This window comes from Sander vitreus, chromosome 14, assembly GCF_031162955.1.
Source record: "Sander vitreus isolate 19-12246 chromosome 14, sanVit1, whole genome shotgun sequence".
In the NCBI taxonomy this organism is placed as follows: Eukaryota; Metazoa; Chordata; class Actinopteri; order Perciformes; family Percidae; genus Sander; species Sander vitreus.
In genome coordinates, this window is record NC_135868.1 from 29,636,317 (window position 1) to 29,660,874 (window position 24,558).

The window sequence follows — 24,558 nt, forward strand, 5'->3', positions numbered from 1 at the left end:
TAAACAAAATATAAATAAAAAAAAAGGAGAGAATGTAAGTAATAATAACTTTTTTACTTATATAGCACCTTGTATATACCAAGTTTACAAAGTGCTTTGACAGACAAGCAAGGTAAAAGAGGTCAGTAAGCTCAGGTCAGACAGCTAAACAATGGGGCCAAAAAGCGCAAAACAAGGTAAAGAGAAGACAAAATAAGCATACTCAGTATACAGTATATAGAATAAAGATTAAACGCAATAACAGATACAGATCAGACTTGGCCAATAGTAGCATGTGAATGCTATTGAAGAGCGGGTCTTGCCTAGAAGCTGCATGGGTTCCATAATAACACGTCTCTGACTCTCTGACCATCAGCACCTGTTCCCTGCGTCCATTCCCCTCTGCTCTTCTCCCTGTACACCAACAGCTGCACCTCCAGTCACCAGTCCGTCAAGCTCGTGAAGTTCACAGACAACACCACCCTCAGTGGACTCATGTCTGGTAGGGATGAGTCCTACAGGCGGGAGATTGACCACGTGGTGACTTGGTGCAGTCAGAACAACTTGGAGCTAAACGCTCTGGAGACAGTGGAGATGGTTGTGGACCTGCCCCCATCACCCTGGGTTACCCCACAGTCAACACTAAGGAGTCCTACTGCTTCCTGGGCTCCATCATCTCCCAGGACCTTAAAGGTGCAGTAAGTGAGGCTGCACAAAGACTGCTAACATTTGAACTCAACTGCCAAACAAATACAACCCCCCCCTTCAGAAGCTTCGCCGCCCAGATTCACGGACAGATAACTACTGGCCAGTCCCTCCAAAAAACCGTGATAATGCGATCGCATAATTCAATGCATAATCAGCCAAAGTCCACATATTTATGCGGGGGCCGCATTTTTTTCCAAAACGCCGCACTTTCGCCGCATAAACTGCCGATTTCCGCGCAAAATATTCGGGGCTTGCATGATTTCATAATCCCTGCATTTTCGTTGCAAAAAAGTCCCGTATATCTTAGCAGAAAGTTGAAAAATGTTGCGTTTACTTCACACAAGAGCAGCCATTTTCCCCTGTTGCCATGGGAACGTTATGAAGTGACGTAATTACGCGACGTGAACTTCATCGAAAAGCTGCAAACCCCGCGACGCTCCACTTTAGAGCAAAATTACATGATACATCCCCCCCTGTAAATTATGCCTATGACTATACCTTTAAGTATAAAAAAGCCCAGCAGAGCTGAAGAAGTACAACCTATCAAAGACAATGATGGTACACTTTTACACTGCCAGCATCGAGTCCATCCTCACCTGCTCCAACACCATCTGGTACGCTGCTGCCACTGCCAAGGACAAGGGCAGACTGCAGCGTGTCATCATCAGCTCTGCTGAGAAGGTGATTGGCTGCAATCTGCCGTCTCTCCAGGATCTGGACGCCTCCAGGACGCTGAGGCGGCCAGGAAAGATTGTAGCCGATCCTTCTCACCCTGGACACAAACTGTTTAAACCCCTCCACTCTGGCAGGAGGCTGCGGTCCATCAGGACCAAAACATCACTCCATAAAAACAGCCCCCCCTCTCCCATCCCTAGTTACAATACTTAACCTTCATCCTGGAGTATACATCTGCCCATTGCACATAATGTATGTTTTTTTTGTCACATTCTGCACTAAATCCATTCAGCCTCCTTTTTCAATCATGTTAAACAGCTTTTTTGTATGGATTTGTTTCTATATTTATTGTTTATTTCATATTAATGTTTACTATGTTTGTTTATGTATGTAGTGTAACTTACTTTGGCAGTAAACCTGATTCAGATTCTCTCATTTACATTCCTTGCTTCAGTTCCCCCCGTATCTCCTTGTATCTTTGCACTGCAGCTGCTGAGTTTCATCCAGACCCGGTTTGAAAAACACTGGAATATTTGATTTTCCTGAAAGGTTAGAGAAATGTAGCTGGTGTCCTCACAAATATAATGAGTGTGTGTCTGTGTGCGTGTTTTCGCGCATGTGTGCGTCTGACCTCGTGGACATTGTCTTCCTGGTAAATCTGGTCCCTCCAGCAGGCCTGCGTGTGAGCAGCATCTTATCAGCTCTGACCAGAGTTACCCTCACTCCCAACCACCTCCATCGCCTGAGAGGAAAATAAATTGCACCCATGCAGTTAATAAGAATAAAAATATATATTGCGACAGAGTCTCACACAACCATTACAAATACCACATAGAGATGTAGTTGGTGGGGGGAGTGTGTGTGTGTGTGTGTGTGTGTGTGTGTGTGTGTGTGTGTGTGTGTGTGTGTGTGCATGTGTGTGTGCGTGTGTTTTCACAGGAACTCATTGGCATGGTGAGACATCTCCCAGGATCAGATGGGGGTTGGACCTGCTCCTTATGATGAACAGCCGTGGTGGCTGTTGCCGTCCTCCACAAAGCCAAACAAACATTTATTTCCTTTGCGTTACACCGCCAGTGTCATGGGTGCATATTGAATTCCTGACAACACCGTGACGATGTCTATGGAAGGTAATTACATATCGAATGTTCTTTTTTCTTCATTCAGCTCCTGGAGGGGAATATCCATCTGTTAACGCCCAGAGATTGTACGAAGAAATCATGTTTCCTCAAGCCCTCAAACACAGCCATTTACATCGATATGAAAACAGGTAGAGCAGTGTGGGATATCTTCGCTTTGGTAAATTAACTTCTGGAAATGCTGCACGTGATACAGTTCCTGTGAAATAAGAAGGATGTTCTATTATACAATGTTGAAAAAGAAAACACTGAGTTCTTCCTGCAAATATGTTTTAATAAAAAGATGTGTTGGGTTAGAGTAAATGTTTTCTGAGACCAGCAACACAGTGCTATTCTGTGGTGGGCTCCCCAGACCTTTGTGAAGATCGGCAGGAAATGAGCAGAACAGGAGAATGAAAGTATAACGTGCTGGATTTTGTGGCATTGAAAGTTTCAGTGAAAGGACTCCTAGGTAAACACGGCGTGCTCAAGGATTTCCAGTTATAAGAGAATTGAGGCACTTTCACTCTCGCCATTATTGAAGGAATGGTTCAAATGTTTAAAAAAATACACTCATTTGCTTTCTTTGTGTGAGATGTTCAGTTGGATATCAGTCTGTGTTAACTGTGTGTTAAAGGGTAACTACCATTTTTTTCAACCCTATGTTCCTATGTTTTAGTGTCTAAGTGACTGATGGGAACAACAATCTTTGACATTGGTCCAGTATTAAGAGAGATCGCTGCAGTCGGCAGTCAGAGAAACAAGCTACAATGTAAGTTAATAGGACAATAGTCCAGCGTTTTGACAATGACAGACTCAGATTAACATTCTAAGTGTCTGACAACATTATGGAAAGGATCCCTACAGAGATATATCTTTAAAACCTCTTTAAGACCTTTCTGTTTAACCAGAAACAGCTCTGAAGTTGCTAGCGCTAAACCCACCAGACTCCATTTAAAAAAGCAATACTTTTAGCGTGTATCGAGCCAACATATTTTCACATGTAAATCAGTAAACTGTGTGTTGATTTCAACCAAAACTAGAGTTGTGATGGTTGGAAAAGTGGAAAGACGACCCAAAACAGCTTTTCATAGTTTTATTGACTTTGAATGAAGTGTATTTTACGATGCTAAAATTACTGTTTATTTACTGTTTTATTTGACAGTATTTACATTCATAAATGTAAATTCAGCAGTAAAAAAAACCTTATACTTGTCCTCCATTAATTTCTAAATCCCATAACAAAAAAGGCTTTGAAAACATTCAACATATTGACCTCTCTAAATATCCTGACGTAATATAGGCTACCTCAGCATTGTTTTTCTTTTGTGTCTTTTTATACCTGTATATGTCACACGGTTGTGTGAGGTCCTTTGTTACCAGCAAAACAAGGCATTTCCACTGTTAAAAAAACGTAAGTTCCACAGAATGGTTTCTTCAATGTATGTATTTAAAATCAAACCGGTTACTTTTGCACAGGCAGGTCACATCAGGGATTCTCTCTCTTTGTCCTACTTTTTCCTCCCCCACACCTGTTTCGAGTCCACCTTTAAAGCGTAACTCTCGCCAAAATACAACCTAGGGTCTTTTTGTGAATGTACCCGAGTCAAACTTTTGTTTAAAAGCATATTTAGGACGGAAACGCCACTTTTAAGATGTACCGTATTCTCGTTTTTCGGTCAAATGGCCTTTTGAATGGGAGTGCTAGGGACACTTTTATGCTAGCCTCAAAATAGCTATTTTTAAAACACTAAGAAGGCTCGACACAACATGAGACTTTGCTCCAAGTATCACCAGGGACTCTACACCTTAATCAAAGCATTGACAACATTGTTTGTGTACACAGAGTTTACTAAAAAGAAAGGTTTTAACAACTCAGGTTTAAGCACTATATAAAATGCAGCAGGTATGTTCACCTGCCTTCAACCAAAATGGAAGGAGTCAGAAGAAGACTGAGAGTGAGAGGGGGAATCCACAGAGGAGGAGAAAGAGGTAGAGGAAGAGGCCCAGCCAGAGGTAGAGGCCGAGGTGGAGGTAGAGGAAGAGGGAGAGGGAGAGGAAGACCTGAAGCCGGAGAATATGCTCAAAGAAGAAGACGACCAAATTTATCAAATGAAAGTCGCGCAACACTAGTGGACCACGTTGTGAACCACGGACTGACGCTGAGGGAGGCTGGACTAAGAGTTCAGCCAAATCTTAGCAGATATACAGTGGCATGTGTCATAAGGACATTTTGACAAGGAAACAGGTAAAAGAAAATCTGTCTACAGTTACAGTAATCAGCTGCTCATTGTATGCACCATATCAGCACTTTTGATACCCCTCTCTGTGACATTTTATAGTAGGTTACATGTATTATTTTCTATGTAGGGTTGAGGGTCGAGAACGACAAGGAGGAAGGGGGCCCATATTCACGCAGGAACAAGAGAGAGAGAGTATAAACATGGTTTTGGCCAATAATGCTATCAGGCTCAGAGAAATCCAAGCCAACATTATCGGTGAACATGCCATTTTCAATAATGTCCATCAGCTCTCTCTGTCAACAATGGCACGCATCCTGAAAAGACATCAGGTTCAAATGAAACAAAATTATTGAGTGCCTTTTGAGAGGAATACAGAGCGGGTCAAACGGCTGCGGCATGAGTATGTGGAGGTATGTATTGTTCACTTTAGCACTGTGATGTTGCATACTGCACACATGGCCTTTTTACATGTACATTGACTGTATACTAGATCCATCCTGAACTACACAATCTTTTCTTACACAGAGTTTTACAGATGGATGCTGAAGAAATCCTGCATGAATACATATACATAGATGAGGCAGGGTTCAACCTCACAAAAGCAAGAAGGAGAGGCAGAAATATCATTGGCTGCATGGCAGTGGAGGGTTTACGATCTCCGGCCCCTCCCTCAGGTACCCCTCATTCAGGCCATGGAGGACGCCTGTGACCAAGTCGACGCCGCAGCTGTGCAAGGATGGATTCGACATTCAAGACGGTTCTTCCCACGTTGTCTCGCCAATGAGGATGTCGCCTGTGATGTTGATGAAATTCTCTGGCCAGATCCAGCTAGGCGAAGAGATAATGTCTAGTATTTTCTGTACTTTTTCAGATCATATTTTTGTTTGTTGTTGTTTTTTCTGTGAGTGTAACCTGTACTGAATACCGTATTTTATGTTTGTCTGTTGTTTGCTGAGCTAACAGTGTTATGCACACTACTGTAGTAGCTGTATGAAAACTGGGACTGGTTTTGTTGTTGATTCTCCATGTTGACATGTTGACTGATTTGGGTATATGGGGAGAAATAAATGATATTTTCCTCAGTCTGCAGCATTGGTCTTGTGTAGTGTTTGGTAAACTTATTGTATATTTGCACTTTCTCTGTGTACTTCATTTATAGTACTCTAATCACTGAGAAGTAGAATTGCTAAAAGTGTTTTAGGTCAGCAACAGCAGTGTGTATCTGGTTCAAACATAATTAAGTCAAATGAAACGTGTGTTTCATATGGTAACAAAATATGTTTTTTATAAATTAGTGTATAGTTTTTGCAATCACAGCTGCTTCTCATAATCCTAATTCCAAGTCCAACAAACAATTAGAAAAACACAGCGATTCCACAAAACCATATTTATAATAACATGCAACACATCTACTAATAAAACCAAATGAAAAATACACACACTGCTAAAACTCCAACTGAGCAATTAACCAAAACATGCAACGTTGGGAACAAAATGAAAAGCTGCCTAAAGTCACATTCTGACATTTACTGTTCTGTATACTGTTGTATGATTCCTGTATACTTTTTTGCACTTGTTCTGGCAATAAAAAAAGAAAAAGAAAATAAAAAAGTTGTGGATGGCTAGGAGAAACCATAGTGCTCCGTGATAACATCCAGGGGATCACATCACCAAACCCGGCCACTGTGCCGTGTTATTATGGAACCCATGCAACTTCTAGGCAACTATTGGCCAGGCGTCCATGCGTATGCAAGGTAACATAACCCAATTTGTTCAGGTCCTATCCCCTGACAAAATTGGCTATCCTAATCATAACCACTCGAGGTCAATGCCTAACCCCAACCAATCAAGCTGCTTCGTAGGGAGGAACTTGTTACATGGGATCCATAATAACACCACTGTGTCACCTAGGATTGCCACCCATCCCTTAAAATTCTGGAATCGTCCCATATATCAAAATAAAATAGTGCATCCCGTTTTGTTTTCTGTTCCTGTAGAAGCCACAAGTCTGTTTGAAATCAGTACGGTGCCCCGTATGCCACATCAGACCAGCAAGCCGCTGCAATTCCTTAAAATAGACACGCAAGAAATGACCGTGAACACAGATTGTGAGCGATTATTTCGCTCCGTAGTCACCAAAGTACATATTGGACCCATTTCTCACAAGCCACATATCTCCAGAACATTCTGACACTAATATGCCATTTTTCAGACATGGCATTTTGTTTGAGACCTGTTTATGTCGAAAATCTGGCAACACAGAGAAGCTAATGTCAGCTGTTGTTTGTGAACGCCGTAAGAAAACTAATCTCTGTGATGCTAAATATGTCTTTCAGCTGTGTAAATATCTAACGTTAGCAAAAAAACATTAATACATTGTTTAAATATAACTTCATCCAACCACACTACATGGACCACACCCTTTAGGAGACAGGAAGTGTGGACCGTTTCATACCACTGGCGCTGCTTGAAATGTGCTATCTTTAGTATAAGGGATCTTTGGTTAAAATATCCCCCAGAGCTCCATTCAGCGTGCACACATGGCAAGCCGAGGCAACAGTTGTGTCTGTGTAGGTCATAGACTGTTTAAGGTTTGTAGAAAAAGTACAGAGAGAGTGTGCAGCAGGACAATTAATAGTGCGTTCCATTTACCTCGGAACTCGGAAGCCGAAGCTGGGAATGACGTCACACCCGAGTTGAATGGGTTTAATTTACAAGTCAGATTTTCATTGTTTTCATTAGCTCTAGCCAGGTTAGCCATTGTTAGCAATGCCAGTTTATAACAACACAGTACGCTGTTTTTTGTGCATACAAACAGCACAGCAACATTGTCCACAGATAAGAGATGGGCAGCACTGTGTGTACGACTGGTTTAATAAGACGCTGTGCTTATAACTGTATGTTACTAAAGCTTTCACAACTGTTGATGCACGGAGCAGCCATTTTGGATTTTGAGCTTGGAGTACTGCGAGGTTTTCCGAGTTCTGTGCTTGGAAAATACGAGTTCAAAGTACTAATGGAACGCACTATTAGTAGGACATTTGGTCTGTGTGCTCCACTTCCCGTCACCGAGCGTACTCCAAATCACTTTCGACTACTTTCAACTAATCTTCTACACCCCTGCACCACCTCTTTTATGTTTGTCTTATTCTGTTTTCATACTTTACACACATTCTCAGAGCTGAATATTTGATGACTGCATTGTTACATTTAATGTTTTCTTGATCCTGTGTTTTCAGTGCTCGTTTACATTTAAAAGGGTTGTCAATTTTACAAGTTTATTGTTTACCGTCAACTTTAGGCAAGGCAGCTTTATTTGTAGAGCACATTTCAGCAACAGGGCAATTTAAAGTGCTTTACATGAAAACAGATTAAAAAATCAAAAACAGATTTACATGAAAACAGATTAAAAAATCAAAAACAGATTTACATGAAAAAAAAAAAAATTACAGTGCAGTATAAGAAATTAAACATTGAAGAGCAGTTAAAACAGTTAAATATATAAAAGCAGATAAAATAACTTTCCTGGACTCAGCTTTTTGACCAATATGACAGATATCTCCAGCAGTCCGGTCCATATTTTCTAACCATCTCAGCCACTTTGGGTCCAGATGCGTCACACGGCTTTGAGGTTTCATTCCCCATAGTTACAGAAGTTTTTCCTTTAGTATACTCTTATCATTTTTGATGTGGTCGTCACCGCAAAGCTTAGTTCTTTTCTTCTCAAACCTTGTAAAACCCGGTACAGCCCTGCAGACAAAAATCTCTTAATAGTCCAGAAAGTGCTCTTAAACTATTTTATTTCTTCTGCAGTCTGTCTCTAAATAGTCAAGAACTCGCTCAGAGTGTTTATAGACTATTTTTTTCTTTTTAGGCCTTCTGCCTAAATTAGTTAGTTACTTCGACTAACTTTTTGACCAGCCCAACGTCTGTCTCTTCTGTCAACTACTGTCATGCCTGCATCAGACTTTATTCAAATAAAACGGAATAAAACGTCATTTTCCACAAAATAGCGGTTAGTGAAAATGCTGAGTGGCTAGTAGCTTTGGAAAACCACTAGCCACAGTGGCTGGTGAGCAAAAAAGTTAATGTTGGACTGTTGGAAAAATAAATAAAGTTCTTTTGATTTGATTTTGATTTTGATCCTGTGACGCCGTCGCCTAACACCGAGCACGCCAGGAGATGGATGTGGTGTATGCTCTGAAGAGGCAGGACAGCACCCTGTACGGCTTCGGACGTTAAACCTGATCCTGAATTACAAATAAAAGGCTATTTTAAGAGCCACACACTTCATCTAAAGAGAGACTTCTCGTTCTGAGTAACAGGTTTTACTACTTAACTAAATCAATGATCATTGAACAGCACCTCAAGACCCAAATAAAGCAAACCTCCATGAGCAGAAATGGATAAAGCCCTTCCAGATGGTTCTCTTGACAAGACTAAAGTTATCTGCATGTATTGTCGATGTGAACTGAGTTACCACCGGAGTACGTTGAGTCTCAAATACCACTTGAGCATTAAAAACTTGAAAAATATCCCTTTTTTAAAGTACATTTACAACAGCGATTAATCGCAAGTTAACTATTGACAATCATGCAATTAATCACGATAAAATATTTTAATTGATTGACAGCCCTAATACTACTAATAATTATTATTGTTTTAAACAATCTTCATATTATATTGTTTAATAAACACATTATTATGTATTTGATATACAGTAGTTGTTTTGGGCCTGTAACTATAATGTGTGAATGCGTAGCAACCTTTATTGGTAACCAGTGTGTGTTGGCTAATTGAAATGTAGTGTAATGATACCGTCTGAGTTCATTTATTGAATCGCTGTTCAATAGCAGCCAGTTCAGGAAATTCAATAGAGCCACCCCCCAACCCCCCCCTCCTTCAAATAACACTTCAGTCAGTATTGTGATTGCTCTTTCATGAAATGGAGGAACACTTTTCATATCTGTGTCAGCCATTCACTCTTCAGACAGCATTTTTTTTTTCTCACCGAGCACAAATGGCAGAGACCACGTGTTTTCCTGCTGCCAGGAAAACACACATTTGCATCACACACCTTCAGACCAGTCTGACACACAGCGCCGAGTGTCAAAGTGCGCTCCAGCTATGTTCATATTCATTTCCTCCTGATTATGTCTTTCTCGTGTCTATGATTACTCCCAGACAGCGCGCTGGGCTCGCTCATTTCAGAGTACATCATAAACAATTTACACGTCATTAGTTTTGTTTTGATCATATTTGTTTGACGAAATGTCTCCCTGCTTGGTGAGTGCTGGGGTTATTTACCCCATTTAGAGGCCCAAGGAACACCATGTAGGGTGTGTTATGTTGCATTGTGTGATTAATTGTTGTGGCTCTGTGCAGAACTTTCAATGAGTCTATCTAAGAGAGAGAAACGTGTTTTGTGTATTGCATTTTGTGTGAAGTTAACTGAGTATGGGAGTGCTGCTTGTGTTGACTGGTTTATTAATCTACGGTATGCCAGAAAAATGATTAGTAGTGTGTCATCAAATACTAATGCAGATGATGTATTGTATTTAATCTGTCCAACTGCAAATACCCTATAGAACAGGGGTCTTCAACATTTTTTAGGACCCTTAAACCCGTTCTCACTCCGAACTCGTAAAATATTGACGTTTGGACAGTGGCTGTCAGCGTCTGAAGCAACGAAAAAAATCACTCTTCAGCGTGTTTGTAGAATGTATCGGGGAGAGCAGCTACACAGGGTTTAGCAAGTAGTATGTAAGGGGGAATACCACGTAGGGAGGTTGGTCGGGGTGGTGGATGGGTCAAACACAGGACTTTCACCCAGGGTTCGTGTCCCGTGTGTGTCTTTAATCGTCCCGTTCTTCCCGCGAGTCACGGAAACTTAAGCCCACCCACGACCTTTTCCTTAAACTGAGACAAAAAGGACGCTAATAGTCCCGACCAAGCGCGTTTATTTAAATCGTGTTATATGGCGCTAGAGGAGACTTTTAGCATCAATAACAACGACAAAGGCACCTGACCAAGTGTCCGTATTTTACGAGATGGGAGTGAGAATGTGTTGGACCCCTTAGCTGAAAGAGAGACAGACCAGGGATCCCATATGTTATGAAAATTGAGTTGCATATTACAGTAAACTGGGTCTACAATAATGTGCAGGGTGGCTAAAAGCCTTTACGCATACCTTTTGTGGTGCATGCAATATATTAAAATAATTATTGACATTCATATATTTATACATGTTTTAATGTTAAACATACATGTAGCACAGTAAATCCTTAAGCTTAACTGTATCTGTGGATGTCATCAGTGTTGCGTAAATTTAAAAACAAATCACAAATAGGCTGATTTATCTTTGCTAATAATATGTAGGAATCATGTTTATGTATATTTTCAGATATATTCACTTTTGAACTTTTAAAAAAATGATTCAACAATATCTGCAGTAACTCTGAGGAGCCACTAAGGGTCCCAGACCCCCTGTTGAAGATCGCTGGTGTAGAGGATGTGGAAGTGCTGTACCACTGCCAAGAGGCAAAAGTGTGTGTGTGTGTGTGTGTGCGTGCGTGTTTTTGTGTGTGCCCTGTATAGATGTCCTACAGAGGGCAACAGCAGACACAAAGGCTGATGTAATAAAAAGCAAACTTCTATTGTATTAACATGCAAACACATGCAAACAGAGCATGAAATGTCATAAAAACAATTCACAGTGAGTCAAATTGCTTTCTCACATACACTAGGTAATGTGTATGTGAACACTAAGTGTTTTTAGTTCCCTTAGCAGAACTGGTTTGGACCCCAAAACATCTTAAAGGCCTTGAGAACACATTTCCTGCATTAGTTTGGGATCCTGCATAAACCCACAATATTCTCCCAACGTGATAACATATTGTTTTCACCTTGTGAGTCTGTGTTTGTGTCTGTGTGTCATCATGGCAAAATGTGGTCCTGGAGACACCTACTGTATTGGGAACTACCACATAAGCAGGTTTTTACTACTTTGGCTTCAATCCTTCAATGAGGAAAACTGAAAAATTGCACTGCTCAAAACTCTGGGTATAACTTGTGACTTGATGTCAATGTCCTCAATGGTCCTCCCAGGCTGCAGTTTCCTTCCAGTAGAGTTTATTTTTTAATGAAACGTGCACAAGAAAATACTGAAAACTTTTTTAGCCATTTTAAAGTAATTGGTTTGGTTTTCAGGCCTGCAACTCCACTCCTAACATAATTTCCAGCAGCAGGCAGCTGTTTTTAGTGAAAAGGCTCTGATAAACCCACTGTACACTACCTGCTCAGCAAAAAACAGCAGAAATACACAGTTAAGGCCAATTTATGCTTCTGTGTTATATCGACGCAGTGGGTATTCAATTCAATTTAATTCAATTAAATTTATTTACAGTATCAAATCATAAGAGGAGTTATCTCAGGACACTTTACAGATAGAGTGGGTCTAGACCACACTCTATAGTTTACAAAGACCCAACAATTTCAGTTATTCCCCCAAGAGCAAGCATTTAGTACAACAGTGGCGAGGAAAAACTCCCTTTTAGGGAGAAACGTCGGACAGACCCAAGCTCTTGGTAGGCGGTGATGCCGGTTGGGGGTGTGATGAACAGTGGCAATAATAGTCACAATAAAGATACTGGAACTATGACTAGAAATAGTAGTTGTAGTAGTTCATGGCGCAGCAGGGCACTGCAGGGCGTTGCAGGGTGTAGCAGGGTGTAGCAGGGCACTGCAGGGTGTAGCAGGGCAATGCAAAGTGTATCAGGGTGTAGCAGGGCATAGTGGGACAATAAGGTAATATGAACTCTTAAAGATATGATGGTGCTTGACCATTTAAAGCTTTGGAGGTCAGGAGAAGGATTTTAAATTCAATCCTGGATTTCACAGGAAGCCAATGCAGAGAAGCTAGTACAGGATAAATATGATGTCTTTTCTTAGTTCTTGTCAGAACACGCGCTGCAGCATTCTGGATCAGCTGGAGAGGACTTATTTGAGCAACCTGATAGTAAGGAATTACAGTAGTCCAGCCTAGAAGTAACAAATGCATGGACTAGTTTTTCAGCATCGTTTTGAGACAATATGTTCCTAATTTTGGCAATGTTACGAAGGTGAAAAAAGGCTGTTCTTGAAGTTTGTTTTAAGTGGGCGTTAAAGGATATATCCTGATCAAAAATAACTCCTAGATTTCTGACAGTAGTGCTGGAGGCCATGGCAATGCCATCCAGAGTAGCTATATCTTAAGATAATGAGGTTGTCTGAGTTTAACATCAGAAAATTGTAGGTCATCCATGATTTTATATCTTTAATGCATGCTTGAAGTTTAGCTAACTGACTGGTTTCGTCTGCCTTGATTGATAAGTATAATTGGGTGTCATCCGCATAACAGTGAAAGTTAATTGAGTGTTTCCTAATAATATGTATGTGCGTTGGTACGTGGAGATCTACATTGTGGCCTGACATGCACCTCCCAAAAAATGCAAGTACACGTGGCGGTGACGCAGGCCGCAAAAATTGTGGTTGTTCAGCTTGGCCGTGATTTGGTAGCCGATTATTGATTTTTTTTTTTTACATCCATGTTTGCTATAGGTAGCAGTTTACTCTTTTTTCTCGCCTTTTGCTGGTGCATTGAGCCTAGCTCTTATCCAGAATCTCATCCCTCGGTGGCGCTTGGTCCAGCTGGGTGGTAAGAAGATGCTGTGGGCAGTGATCGTCTTAAGTTCCGGTCCAATCCCCACGCTACCTTTTCTGATGTTGACGAGTGCATCTCTTTCATAGGCCTTACGTGCTCCAGTAGACTATAGTCTGGCTTACCAGATGTACAGTGCTGGGATAAAGCCTGAAACATGTACATGTACTTCCCCTCCGCTATATACTGTATTTTCCACGGGCTACGTTGCTGCATCCGGGGCATAGGGCTGCTCAGGATGGTTGTGATTGGTTTCAAAGAAATACAAACAAACCAGGAAATTTTTTTCCCCTATCCCAGAAATGTTAACTCGTGCAGCCCAACCCGTTTTCACTCCCAACTCGTAAAATACAGACACTTGGTCAGTGTCTCTCACCGTCAGATACGACCCAAAAATCACCCTTCAGTGTGTGAATGGAATGCATCGGGCAGAGCAGCAGCTCCGCAGCACTTTATGGGTGAAACAACACAGGACTTTCCCCCATGAGACCGGGGTTCGTGTCCCCTTCTTGTCCCACGTGTCACTGAAATATTCATTTTATAACCTCACCCACCATCTTTTCCTTAACCCAACTGTCCCGTTCTTCTTTTCCTAAACCCAACTTTCCAGTTGTTGTCCCGCGTGTCACGGAAACGTACCTTTTATAAGCCCGGCCACAATCTATTCCTAAACTTAACTGTCTCGTTGTTGTGCCGCATGTCAGTTACGTCCCGACCCATAGCGTCAAAAGTGACGCCAATATTCCCGACCAAGTGCGTTTAGATAAAGCGTGTTTAGATATGACGCTAAAGGAGACTTTTGGCGTCAATAACAACCGTATTTTATGCGATGTGAGTGAGAATGTGTTGTGCAGCCAGACCATCCTCCAGTGCTGACACAGTCGGGTTATGCAAGACTCAGTGTTGTAGAACTCAAGATTGGTCTTGGTCTTAAGAGTATTTTTTGAAGGTCTCGGTCTTGTCTCGGAATCACATTTTTCACGTTTCTTTCTCGGTCTCGGATAAAGAGGACTCAGGATTTTATTTTGAGACCCAGAACTGCAGGGATATTACTAAATTGCCTGTGCATTGTCTGATTGTATGTGTTAATATCATTACTGTGATTGGATGTAAAACGTCCTGCTTCAAATGCAATCAACAAATGACTCATTTCCAGTGTTGGGGAAGTTACTTTTAAAAAGTAGTGTTTGCTCGTTACTCGTTACTTCTTAAAAAAGTAATCAGTTTTTTACTTAGTTACCCCCTATGGAAAGTAACTTTTTACTTTACTCTGTACTTTTACGTTACTTTTAAAAGCAGGCGTCTCTGACAGAGACTGAAGTATACAAAATACAAAAACTATCTTTGACCATAAAGCCAATCTCTGGTTTATCAGTGAAGTGTCTGAACTCCACTGCAGACTGGATTCTCTACTCACAGAGTTACGTCTGATTCATTATGAACGAGTTCAGCGCGGGTTGAATGCACATCGGCAGGTCATCAGCATTACACGGTGTTAGTGTATACTATGTAATGTCTGTATCGACTTGAACCGGTCACGCAGCCACGTGCATTGTCGTAGACACATGCAGCCTCTTTTCTGGAAATCCTTGCGTGTCCGTGCAACGGTCCGCTGCGTGTATGTATGAGGCCATCTCCACCATCCATCTGTGAGGTTGTCAGCTTTGTGTCTGCCTGGCTCAGAGCGCCGTCCAGCAAAAAGCCACAAAGCTTAAAACGCTCTCAAAAGTTAGCTTTGGCTGCTTCTCGCTTGCCATGATTCCTCTGCTACCAGCCTCTGTCACGTCCCGTGTGGAGCTTGTTAGCGCGCAGCTGAGAAGGCAGCGTCGCTGTCAAATCTGTCCCTGGGAAAAGTAACGTTGCGCTGAATTGAAAAAGGAACTACGTTTTGTTACCGAATTTTCAGTAGTAGCGCGTTACACTACTATTTACACAAAAAAGTAGTTACGTTACTCGTACGTTCTGCTCATTTCTCATTTGAAATTCATTACTCTTAGTCTTAACCCCCTCTCCCCGCTCCCTTAACACACACTCCCAAGAAAGTGAATGCAGGAGAAGCTTTGGCTGTCTGGCACTGGTCTGGTCTTGGTCTTGGTCTTGGTCTTGGTCTCAACCCCTTAAAGTCTTGGTCTTGTCTTTGTCTCGATACACTCTGGTCTTGGTGACTACAACACTGGGGAGACTACCGTTAGCCTAACAAAGGCTCATTGACTGAATAATCTTCTGTTGTTGGACATAAAAAAAACACAGTTTTGTTAAATGCCCCAAATAAAGGCAAATGGGTGTAATGAAGTTTGACCAATGGAGCTCAGCGTAAATTTTTTCAGGAAGACTTCTAAAACATAATCACTTTTCTCTCTCTAAACGGAACAGCTGTAGAGGTGTTAACTTTTATCTTAACCAATCAGAAGCGGCCATGAAAATCACGAGCCAATCACCGCATGACATCCCTGTTTTAAACCTGTCATTTCAGGCTAAGAGCACAACTTCACTTCACCTTTTCACGGCCCGTGTCTCGCGTTGGTAGCAGTTGATGTCTATCCTAGAGGATATCTCTCTCTCACACTTGTCCTGCAAGCAGTTTTTTCGCAGCGATTTCACTCCAGAAGTTACTTCCACACGACTGCAGTCCCGGGGATTTTACTTCGTTTGCAGCACCTGACTGCGAATGAGTAGCCTATGGAAAGTTGCTAGTCTTCTGGTGGCTGTGCAAGAGTAATCTCAATCATTCCAATCTTGCAGAGAATGAGATTGAGTTATATGCGAGGAGATAACGTAGGCAAAAGGTAATTATTGCTAACTAGAATGCTAGTTAACATTAGTTATTAATCTTACCAGCTAACGTAAATCGAACCTGCCTGCGAGCTTCTCCTAGCTATTCGCTAATCTTCTCTATGCGTCAGTAGTCGCGGATTATACACAATCTGTAGCCTTTCTTACAATAAAACGTCTGCTACGGAGCGCACTGTGAGATACAAGGTAATGGAGCATTTATACATTGTTGTGTTTCTTCAGAATAAATGTACAGATTAAGTTTTTAACGCTTCAGATGTAGTTATTCGCGTCAAGTGATGTCAAATGATGGCAGTCAATGGAATGCTGACGGTGGGTGAGTGCTTGTTAGCATCAAATGGGCATTGGAGGTACGTGAGTAACTTATGTTTTTGTCCAATATTCGTGATATTTCTGGGGTTACATTACTGTTCTAATACTTGGGCAGGTGTAAGATTCTTTTCTCGATAGGGAATGACACGTTAGGGTTTGTCTTCGTCTTTGTCTCGATAATTGCCAGTAGTCATGCTGACTTCAGCAGAATGCATAAGGCACTTATATTTTGCATCTGTTATATATATATATATATATATTTATCGTCATTGCTGCCTGCTTACTATTGTTTTGTGCATTATGCTCACTCATGGTGGGTAGCGCACATTCATCGTATTTATTTATGCTCTATCAAAGCAAGTATTCGCAGCACAATATTCGTATTGTATAATGGCGTCACATCGTCGTTGCCGGTTGTTCGACAATTTTAATTGATATTGTAGATCTATCTAACAAGCTGCATAGCTCGCATCAGCTATTACTTTTATCCTCATCTCATATCTGCGGGGGCCTCATTGTGTTTTACGTTTTATTTAAATCTATTTACAAAGATGTCTCAAAGTAACTATCTCAGCATATCTGAGATTCTTCAGATCGTGTTGCTCCTGCTGCAATCAGGCATTCCTCATGTCCTGCGACACTGTGCGTTGTTCATTTTCTGCTAAGCTTCCTATGTTGACAATATATTGGTGTGAGTCCTGCAAATCAGATTCTGACTGTTTCCCGGTAGATACATTGGAACCAGTGGCAGCCCAGGTTTGTCATCACTATGCTGTTATTCACTTTCAGTCATGGCTGACCTCGGCGGTTGGTCATTAAAGTGTGTTGTCTTACTCATGGGCGCGCCAAACTCAGCATGGTGCATATGGGTCGCATGACCTCCTATCAGCATCATGGTCATTGCGACCTCCTATTTCATTGATCCTTCTTGCGGTATCCTATGTCTGATTTTGTTACTTTTTACCTAGATTCTGTGATGCCCGCTGAAGGTGAGTATTTTGTGTATCTACCCAGTCACTTTCTATCACTTATTAAGATTACTTTCGGCCATATCGACACAATTCATTTTCTGTTTGTGGTTGGTAATCACTTGCTTCACATAATCGTCATCGTGCGGATGGCTTCTCTGTCTTAACCACGCTAGCGTCAGTTGGTATCTGGGTATTACTAAGGCACTATATTAATAATACACGTGTGGCACTCGTTTTCTTTTGCTGAGTAAGTTCTGGGGGAATCCCTATCCTAAGTATGGTGGCGGTAGTCCATCTTACCAGGCAAAAGGCGGTCGTTATTGTCTTATGTTATTGATCGAATTTTAGCAGCAAGTTGTACAGTTCATCTCTGCAATATGTTTAAACAGAATTCATCTTTGCAATGGGATTCTCATATTTGCTACACCCTATAGATCTCATCATATCAATGTCTCGTTATGAGCATGTTGTACACGATGTCTTTGCAGCATGGCCAGCTAGACTTCATATTCAGTCATTCAGTCTTTTCTCGCAGCATGGGTAAAATGACCTCTATTGTAACTCTTCATCTATGCAGTGCATTAAGTGACGTTATCACTGACAGCAGCTAACTCATTCAAGTCGTACTGCTTACAACACTAACCTTCTAAAACGCAGAGATGCTGCTTCTTTTCATTATACGCAGACTCTCTTCTGCACTTTTAATCTAAGATTAACTACTCATTGCCCAGGCTCATACATTTTCCTGGCTAAATTTTGGTTTAGCATCATCTAAGTTATTCCTATAAATGTTTACCTCATCATCATTCGGGTCATTCATTCAGAATAGGGGCGGCTACTAATGCAGCAAATCAAGGCATTTCATGTACGTCCCTGCAACAACTTGGTAGATGGTTGGCCTCTGCCTACTCCTCGCAAACCAGAGATCTCTAAAGCAATAATCCTGGTAAGCATGCATATAACTGGTGGTGGCGTATTTTCATGATCTCTGATCTATTCTCACATTCATTGAGTGATTTTTCACAATTGTACGTTGGCATCTCTGCTACATGTATTTTTATTTTCATTTTCAAACCCGTACGCCGTGCCAGGGATTTATAAAAAAATAAATAAAAAAAAAACACGGACGCAGTGCCGTGGTGAGATAAGACAGCAAACCCGGACGCAGTGCCGAGGTAAGAATGACCAACCTGCAGGCCGTGCAGAGGTGAGGATTGTATATAACAAGCAAGCAATCAAGCAAACAAGCAAACAAGCAAACAAACAAACAACATTAACCACAGATCTCTAAGCCATGTATCTGGTAATAATGCATATGACTGGTGGTGGTGTATTGTCTTGATCTCTGATATTATATCTCACATTCTACTAAGTTAATTTTTCATAATTTCATGTTGTCTTTTTATCTACATATATACTCTATATTTTGTTCTTTTTCATTTCAAACCTGTACGCCGTGCGAGGGTTAAGAATAGCCAACCCGGACGCCGTGCCGAGATCAAGCGTAGCCAAACCCGGACGCAGTGCCGAGGTAAGAATAGCTAACTCGGACGTTGTGCCGAGGTTATCAACAAAACAAATTAATACAAATCATCATCATCATTTTTTTTTTTGTTCGGAAAAATCATATCGGCCTCAATTGCCGAGTTTTCTTTTCCTTTTTATTTTGGGGGCCTAATTACACTACAAGCCTGAATCACTTCGCAGATTCATCGTGGCATTAAGGTAGGTACGTTCCTTTCACCAGTTCTCGTCACGTTTTTTTTTTTTGGGGGGGATTATCTTTCGGCTTTCTACCCCTTTAAAATGTATATTTTTTTCATAACGATGGAGTCTAATCTCCAAAGACTGTACATTTCAATTCATGTATATGTACAATAAATCTTTGCATATTTGCAACAAAGTCTTTCCTGATTGAATTGTAATGTATTTGCAAAGAGAAGAACAGATTTAAGCAGATCCTGACATGGAAGAGGTGGAAGTGGTCGCGTTGCCAGCCGCTGCTGATCACTTCCTCACAATCGGTTTAATTGGCAGGTTGAGTAAAGCAGGGTGCTGGCAGCAGGTCCAGCCTCAGCTTTGTTCTCTCTCTTTATTTGTTGACTGGTGGACAGCTCTTCCAAGGGAAGTTCATTCCCTGGTTTAGGTTTTGGATAAATGCCCGGGAAGCCACCTTCCTCCATCTTGTTTCACTTTGACATGATAAATACTGAGGAAAAATACACGATAAACTAAAGTAGAAAATCGTGAGTCATGTACTGGATACTGCACAGGAAAGGGTACCTAAAACCTTATTTTTTCTGAGCAATCTCAGCAATTACTTTTATGAATTACATCTTTCCATTCACATACTACAGTATTCACATGACATCCATCCCTTTCCCAGGTGAAATGACATGTGAGTAAAAGTGTGCTACGTTCATGTCATTTGCGAGGAAACGTAGCGATGGGAACAATTCTCATGGTTGCCATTTGCAAGACAGCTCTAGATAGTGCCTGGCAGTGTTATTAATAACCAGTGTAATTAGCACACTGAATGAACAGTTATCTGGGGTTGAGATACAGTTGAGATGCTGGTGTGGGGGTAAAAAATAGTGTCCATGATCAAAGCTGCAGCTAATCAAACCCATAATGGAAAGATTTGATTAAGCTGTGCCAGTTTAACAAGCACTGCCAAACAACACTGACTATTGTTAATGCCTGTTCATTAGCGTCCCAAAATCAAACCTATCCATTATTACTTTTATCAGCTACAGCTGTTTTTCATATAACAACACATCTGTGAAAAGACTCCATTGTAAACCAAATGCACAGTTATCATTGTAAAAGCTACATTGTATGTTAAATTTAACTATTTTTTTGGCTTTGACATTTTTTTTTGGCTTTACATGAGCATACATATGTACATACATAAATACATACATACAGTACATACATACATAAATACATACATACATACAGTACATACATACATAAATACATACATACATACAGTACATACATACATACATACATATATACAGTACATACATACATAAATACATACATACATACATACAGTACATACATACATACATACATATATACAGTATATACATACATAAATACATACATACATATATACAGTACATACATACATACATACATATATACAGTACAGACATACATAAATACATACATACATACAGTACATACATACATAAATACATACATACATACAGTACATACAGTACATACATACATACATACATACCTACATACATATATACAGTACATACATACATAAATACATACATACATACATACATACATACATACATACATACATACATACATATATACAGTACATACATACATAAATACATACATACATACAGTACATAAATACATACATACATACATACAGTACATACATACATAAATACATACATACATACATACATACAGTACATACATACATACATATATATACAGTACATACATACATAAATACATACATACATACATACAGTACATACAGTACATACATACATACATACATACGTACAGTACATACAGTACATACATACATACATACATACATATATACAGTACATACATACATACATAAATACATACATACATATAGTAATCATCGAAACTTTTATTCCTCCCGCCATCAGGTTATTAAATTCAGACAGTAGATACTTTAAATAGGATCCTTATCAACAGCTTACATGATAAAGTATGCAACAATAGCTATTCATTATTTTATTCTTTCTATAGTACTGATATTTATCGTTGTACACTGACCTCTGTCTGTTTTACTGATTTATGCTGGACATGACATTTTTGATGTTGACATGACACTGATTCAACCACACTACTGTGCAGTAACAGTAATTAGTGTAATTAAATAGTCTTATTTTGACCTGCAACTTATCTAATAGAGAGAGGAAATAGGTATGGCATTACTTTATCCCACATTTATACGAGCAGATGGATAGCATTTAAGTCCTAGCCTACAGAATAACTCAGCAGGAGCACAGCCTGGCCTAAGTACGTTCCCCCATGCAGCTCTGATGTATCTAAAAGCTAACATTAGAATAACATTTCTAAGTAAGATTTTGCAAGGAAAAGTTTAGCATAGCCTGGGGGCTAAGCCTCCCCTGTCTTTCAATCCTAGTGACGTCCCTGGTGGCAGGGCTGTACAGACATCTCACTCTGATTGAATCCAGACAGGGGCCTGTGTGTCTCTATTACAAAACCAACTGATTAAAACACCACAGGGTACATGTGGACCAAATTCCTTTATTAAAAGGGGAATGCATTGCTTTCTGCCACATTTTCTTTTAGATTACTACCACCACAAGGTGTTGTAGTCAGAAATGTAAAAGTAAAAATTACGTAAATTGTGTATAAGGTACAGTACAGTTCATTCTACAGTATATATATGAAATATTACTTCAAGAATACAGAAAACAAATGTTGATAGAGGACACCAGCTTACCTGTCAGATACTTTCTTACTTTTTGGTTAAACAACATAAATCACAATCAAAACATAATCTAACATATCACAGCACATACATGCCGTTAGCTATTGCATTAATTCTGGCCAGCTTTGGATGTGTTGTCACTTGCTTTACCTGTATAAACAGCTTTGGAGGGACAGTGGTTTACAGAGGGAGGCTGTAGCACAAACTGATAGCACCGAAGCTAAATGAGCTGCCAGTGGCACTGAGGGATTAAGCAGGACTCTCCAGCTGTACGTGACTGCCAACATCATCACCATGCACCCAGCAGCAGCAGCAGCAGCAGCATTCCACCAGGCTCACACACAGCTGCATGAACAGAGTGCAATTTCGAAATGATCAGTTAGCTTTTGTAGAGAAAACCATTTTGCACATAATATGTGTGTTGAGCAGTGTGTGACTGTGTTTGTGCATATGTCAGTCTATACTGTATAATGAAGCTGAAGAGCACAGTGCACAGTATGTTTTCTTCTGTTTTCCTCTGACTGAGGAGCTGAAACAGGATCATTTATGTATTGTTAAAGTAACAATTAAACTGGGCGCATGGGTAGCTCACCATTTATAGAGGTTTACTCCTCGACGCAGCAGCTGGGGGTTTGACTCCAACCTGTAGCCCTTTGCTGCATGTCATTCCCCCTACACAAATAAAGGCCTAAAATGTTAATCTTAAAAAAAAAAGAAGTAACAATTAAACACAGATATACGTACAGTGGTGTGAAAAAGTGTTTGCCCCCTTCCTCATTTCCTGTTCCTTTGCATGTTTGTCACACTTAAGTGTTTGAACATCAAACCAATTTAAACAATAGTCAAGGACAACACAAGTAAACACAAAATGCAATTTGTAAATGAAGGTGTTAATTATTAAAGGTGAAAAAAAATCCAAACCATCATGGCCCTGTGTGAAAAAAGTGATTGCCCCCCTAAACCTAATAACTGGTTGGGCCACCCTTAGCAGCAACAACTGCAACCAAGCGTTTGCGATAACGTGCAATGAGGCTTTTACAGCGTCCTGGAGGAATTTTGGCCCACTCATCTTTGCAGAATTGTCCTAATTCAGTTACATTAGAGGGTTTTCGAGCATGAACGGCCTTTTTAAGGTCATACCACAACATCTCAATAGGATTCAGGTCAGGACTTTGGCTAGGCCACTCCAAAGTCTTCATTTAGTTTTTCTTCAGCCATTCGGTGGTGGACTTGCTGGTGTGTTTAGGATCATTGTCCTGCTGCAGAACCCAAGTTCGTTTCAGCTTGAGTACACGAACAGATGGTCGGACATTCTCCTTCAGGATCTCTTGGTAGACAGCAGAATTCATAGTTCCTTTTATCACGGCAAGTCTTCCAGGTCCTGAAGCAGCAAAACAGCCCCAGACCATCACACTACCACCACCATATTTTACAGTTGGTATAATGTTCTTTTTATGAAATGCAGTGTTCCTTCTCGCCAGATATACTTGGACACACACCTTCCAAAGAGTTCCACTTTTGTCTCATCGGTCCACAGAATGTTGTCCCAAAAGTCTTGGGGATCATCAAGATGTGTTCTGGAGAAATTGAGACAAGCTTTGATGTTCTTTTTGCTCAGCAGTGGTTTTCTCCTTGGAACTCTGCCATGCAGGCCATTTTTGCCCAGTCTTTTCCTGATGGTGGAGGCATGAGCGCTGACCTTAACTGAGGCAAGTGAGGCCTGCAGTTCTTTGGACGTTGTTGTGGGGTCTTTTGTGACCTCTTGGATGAGTCGTCGCTGCGCTCTTGGGAGTAATTTTGGGCGGCCGGCCACTCCTGGGAAGGTTCACCACTGTTCCATGTCTTCGCCATTTGTGGATAATGGCTCTCACTGTGGTTCGCTGGATTCCCAAAGCTTTGGAAATGGCTTTATAACCCTTTCCAGACTGATAGATCTCAATTACTTTCTTTCTCAATTGTTCCTGAATTTCTTTGGGTCTCGGCATGATGTGTAGCTTTTAAGGATCTTCTGGTGGACCTTACTGTGTCAAGCAGCTCCTATTTAAGTGATGCCTTGATTGTGAACAGGTGTGGCAATAATCAGGCCTGGGTGTGGCTAGAGAAATTGAACTCAGGTGTGGACAACCACAGTTATAGTATGTTTTAACAAGGGGGGCAATCACTTTTTTCACACAGGGCCATGATGGTTTGGATTTTTTTCTCCTTTAATAATAAACACCTTCATTTACAAATTGCATTTTGTGTTTACTTGTGTTGTCCTTGACTTTTGTTTAAATTGGTTTGATGTTCCGAAACACTTAAGTGTGACAAACATGCAAAGGAACAGGAAATGAGGAAGGGGGCAAACACTTTTTCACACCACTGTATATTGTATAAACATCGCCAACACCTGTACAAATTTACACAATCCAATATGACAGTCCCATTATAAATCTAATTTAGATGTTGGCAGAGATGATTCAGCTCAAACTGTTCTCATGAACTATTCGTTCAAAAAGCTACGAAAAGTTAAGCACTGCAATTCGTAAGTATTCCACGTTTTTTTTGCTGTATTCACCACATTGACGGCTGCTGTACAGGAGGT